Source organism: Triticum dicoccoides, chromosome 6B, assembly GCF_002162155.2.
Source record: "Triticum dicoccoides isolate Atlit2015 ecotype Zavitan chromosome 6B, WEW_v2.0, whole genome shotgun sequence".
In the NCBI taxonomy this organism is placed as follows: Eukaryota; Viridiplantae; Streptophyta; class Magnoliopsida; order Poales; family Poaceae; genus Triticum; species Triticum dicoccoides.
Genome location: NC_041391.1, coordinates 118,018,981 through 118,024,371, shown reverse-complemented (window position 1 = coordinate 118,024,371; position 5,391 = coordinate 118,018,981).

The window sequence follows — 5,391 nt, the reverse complement described above, 5'->3', positions numbered from 1 at the left end:
CTCATCAGACATTCGCTAAACATGTAACTCAAATATTCCTTTATGCAATCAAATTGTAGAAACATAATTTTCTTGTTACAATAACTTCTACTTCATTTCTGAAAACCTTTCGAATGATTTCAAAAGATCCATACTTACGTCTCATCAAGTAAATATCCATATATCTACTTGAGCCATTTCTGAAGATAGATAAATCCACTACTTGCAACATTTATCGGACTACATACATCAAATGTATGATCACAATAAGTTTGATGTTCATACTTTATTGCTTGTGAACGGTATTTCAGTCACTTCACCTTTCGGAGGAAAGTTGCAAGTGTCAGATGATTCAAAATCAAATGACTTCAAAATCCATCATAATGGAATTTTCCATGCGGGTTTCCCCAAATGTGACCAAATGTAGTGCCACACTTGTGTGGTATTCTTTTAGTCTTGCGACATTTAGCGTCAGTGTTATGGATGTATCATATTACCATCAATATTCATAACATGCATCCCATCTTGGATGGAAGCATGGCCCTTCATGTTATTCATATACCTAAACAACAATTGTTGTTTTTATGAATAACCTCTCTTGCAAAAACATTGTCCAATGGGCTAGAGTGTATGAAACTCTAAAATGAATTATGAAAATAAACCTAGAGGTAATGTATTATTATCAATACTCATAACATACATCTCATTCATAATGAAAGTATGGCCCTTATGTTATTCATAACACTGAACATGAAAAGTTCTCTTATGAACAACCTTCTTGCAAGATACCTTATGCAATTGGCTAGAGTGTGAAACTCTAAATGAATTATGAAAATAAATACAGACGGTAATACACCAACGGAAAGTATAGTAACATTTACTATGTTCCTTGTGTATACCTAAACCTCATTCCTGGCTAGTCTTTCAGGCCATAGCAGTTCTGACATCGAGTTGCAACAGAATGCAATCGAGTGGGTATCTTTGTGATTAACTCACAATACCCAAAACTCAATGATTAACAATTTAATCATAATTCCCAAGAACTATATCTTTGACCAGCTTTCTATACATCAGAAACTTGTATGACATTCATACATGAGCTAGATATTCCAGTCTTCTTTCTTTTTGCCTTTATACTTCTAACAGTTTAACTTTTAGTATTTCTCCTACTCTCAGAAGAAGCACCCAACTTAAGAGTGGCGTTAGCCCTGGACTTCCTAGGCATGAAAGTCTCACTAACACCCTTCGGACACTTCCTTTCTCTTTAAGTTGTTGTTTTATTCACCTTTCATCATATGACAGGCGTTCTTCTGGATCCCTTTCCCAACAGTCAAATGCATAGTAAACACTTTTACTAATACTTGCAAACAAACATTACTTTGGATATTTCATATCTTTCAGCCTTTGTTTGTATTTGGAAATTAATTTTCAGTTCCATGAATATCATATAATTGTCCCAACTTGCGAAGCTTGGGTTTCATGGAAGCAAACATATTCCACTTGACCGTAACAGAATTCTAGCTTTTGGATCGAAGGACGGGAGTCACATGATCCATAGCATTAGCGGGAGGATACGGAAAGCATGCGATAGGACAAAGTCCTTCTCGACACTTTTGAGGACACTCCTCACATTACGTTACCAATCGTAAAGTTTTTAACCAGATATTTAACAGCTATTCAATTTTAACAGGGCAGGTGGAAATGCGAGCCATTATTCTAGAACTATTTTGCAAGAAACACTTAGACAGTGTTCATAATTAATTTCAATGAGAATTAAGCATGTTAATTCAACAGTGCGCTCCCACTCAAATCAATATCTCTCATAATTAATTTTGGGTGATACAAGATCCAGACTTCAACTCATCGCCATAGAATCATCATCTCATAACGGGAATTTTAATTGGTAGGCCAACTTGCCGATCACATCTCTATGTGACTCTTGCTCATCTTTCGATGCGTGTGTTTCGAGCTCAGGACGATCCTGCCATGAACGTCAAGACAACCAAGTGATCTTGCTGCGAGGTCTGACCTCACCCGCCTCACACTTCTCTAATCGTTCGTACCCATGCATCCATGGCGCACCCCGAAAAGATAGGTGCCGTGACGGTGCTACACTTGGGAGAACACTAACTACTAGATATTTTAGTGAGAGATCACCCTAATAAAAGCGACTACCGCGCAATCAAGAAGGGTGCATCATAAGGGATAAACATCTCAGGCAATTCATAATAGCATGATATGGTATAGCCCTTTCTGACGGAGAAGTCTTTCATTTCTTCGTCTTCGGCATTTGCGTCAGTGTTCACCTTCGTGAAGATTTCCACCACCTTGTAGGTGCACCAGATAATATCGCTATCTCCATAGCTAATAAAATAAGTGCATTACTTAAGGTTGCCACGCAGGTCACTAAAGTGACAATCATATGGCTCCAGCCATCATGCCGAATCATGACACGCAGGTCATGCTAATCAATTTACATCATATAGTCATCTCATACATAATCAAATTGAATATGAGCATTGCTATACCACATCACATGCACATGCAAACCCTCCTGCAAAACCAAGTTAGACATTTCTAATCGGTTCATGCAAACTTGTTTTTCGTGGCTTCTAAGGTTTCGACTTAAACCACAGCTACCAACGTTTTATCATCAAGTATGATTATTCAAGTTGCTAGATTAACATATCGGGGTGTATGAAACACGAGATAGTTAAATCTTGAGCCCCATACTAAACTTCGTCATACGCATTACCCCCGTGCAGATCATATCTGCAATGCCCTTTCATCTGCGAATTTCATCTTTCTTTTGACTACGGCAGAACCCAAAGAACTGATAGCACTTCCATGATCAATTAGGATCACGGATTGCCAGAACTTTGTCAAATTCCACCATGCTGTCTCGAGATTGAGCAAACGCAAATTCTAGGGAAGCAACAAGAACATCGGGTAACAGATTTCATCTGTCACCCGCATAAATAATTTTCAGCAATAGATCTCATCTACTCCAAAATTATATTAGGCAATACCCATACATCTCCATGTATTCTAGATCATAACCTGCATCTACGCATAGCACGGCTCTTGATGCCACTGTAGGGGAACGCAGCAGAAAACAAAAATTTTCCGACCTACGCACCAGCCCAGGACCACTATGGAGACTGCATACATGGTTGGATCTTTTTCGTTACCGACTTGTAGCGCAGCGGGAAGTAGAGTCGATGACGAACGGCGGTGCAGATCTCCGCAGCTTGGATTTACAACCTCCCAACCGCGAGGATGTATACCCTCATCCGCTCCTCAGATAGCCCTCCGGGAGACGGTCGAACAGCCCCCCCGGACGGTGTCGCGGACAGCCCTTCGGGAGGACCTTCGAAACTCGAACGGTCACTCGGACAGCCCTTCGGGAGGACCTTCGAAACTCGGACGGTCACACGGACAGCCCTTCGGGAGGCACTCATGAACTAAGACCGAAACTACGATCTCTCTACAGAGTTGCACACATACGGTGTCATCTATCCAGCAGGGCTTCGCCGTCCAGAACTAGTTCCTGCCGGAACCCAGACAGCCTTACGGCTCTACGAAACTCTTTTCGTGGGAGGGAGAGAAGAAGCCAGATAATGCATGGCATGTGTATGAGAGCAAGGGATGATTGTGGAGAGTGCCTCTCCACCTCTATTTATAGGAAAACCCAAGGGGTAGGGGCACATGAAAAACCCCAAAATGCCCACACTTTATGTCACACATAAAGGGCATAAAGGGCATAAAGGGATGTCAAGTGGAGCCCCATGGAGGAGCTGCACCCTCCAACGTCCCACCTTCATGGGGCCCCCCCAAAGGGGGTTCCTTGATCCCCAAGTCCTTCTACAAGCCTTTTGGGAAAAGCCCCAAAAGGTGGCTTTCCATAAATATCCCAAAAAGCACTTTCACTATTCACGACGACATTTTTCAGCGTCCGTTCGAACTGAAAATATTTATGTGGGCTTAAAACATTTCCAATACCCACCATAATGATTTTCAACGCGTTCCGGAACAATTCCATTTTAGTGATTTTCATCTGCGAAACGCATCTGAAGTGGCTCCGGCAGCTCCGGAACATTTCCGGTTTTTATCTCAGAAAATTCCAAAAAGCTTCCAGAATGATTCTGGCATCCTCCAAGAATTATCAGGCATGTGCCGAAACCAATTTGACTTAATGGTATATCCCGAAACAATTTTTCGGTATCATTGAAACTTATCCGATGACCCCTCTCTGCGGTACGATTCCGCTGTCCGAAACTTTTCCGGTGTCCGAAACTTTTTCGGTGATTTTCTCTCAGACTCCCTATCTAGTATTCAATAGATAGATGACCCTTAAGTGTGTGACCCTATAGGTTCGGTGAAGTATAGACATGACCCGGAACCCCTTCCGATCAATGATCAACATCGCAGCCGTGGACACCCATATTGACCCCTATACCCACACGAATGAATATTCGAGTGAACCTCCAGTTGCCGTGTGCTATTCATGTTGCTTCGCGATATGTTACATAGACCCGAGGTGAGATTTACTTGCATCCCTGTGGATCAACAATTTTTCCACTATGCTAGTTACCTCGTTACTGGTTTTGTTCTCTTTTCTCGTTTCCGTGTTCCGGCATCCCTGTGATCAAATCACACTGTGTCTGGCCAGACGATGATGGATACCATAACACCGAGAGGGCCCGAGAATATCTCTCCATTGTTGGAGGAGCAAATCCCAATCTTGAGCTATCAAGTTACTTGACACACTTTTCCATGAACCCGTAAGCCGCCGTAATAGCCACCCATTTATGGATGACGTTTAACAAACCCCAAAGTTCATGAATCAAGCATGAAGAAACTCGATACTCTCATGGTCTAAGGAATCATGCAAACTCGATTCAACACAAATGTTCTCTTAACATTGTGCCCTCAAAGTTGCTGGCATAGACATGCCCATGATCAGGAAAACGGAACCATCATGCAACACTTGAGCTAGTCTTAGAGGCCAAACTAGGAATACTTCTTACCGTTCATTATTCCACACGTGCATATGAGTCTTCCTTCGAGCCTCATGGATATTGCAGACTCAAGAATCATTGTAGTTATAGCATGGAACATAAACATAATTATGAACTCAGAGATAAATAATATCATTTATTATTGCCTCTAGGGCATATCTCCTACACTCTCTCTCTTTCTCTTGCTTGCGATGCTGCTCCGATTTGGGTACACTTCAGTCGACTGAATCGACTTTTGGGTCAGTCGATTTTCAAGGGGTGGGCTCGCCGGGGTGAAGGAAGAACCAACCGCAGCGGGGAGGGGGGCTCGCCGGAGAGGTACCCAACTATCTATCTTAGGGTTCAGGATGGGGGCGGTGGTCGCCGGCGGTGGCGGGGCATTGGCGGAGCG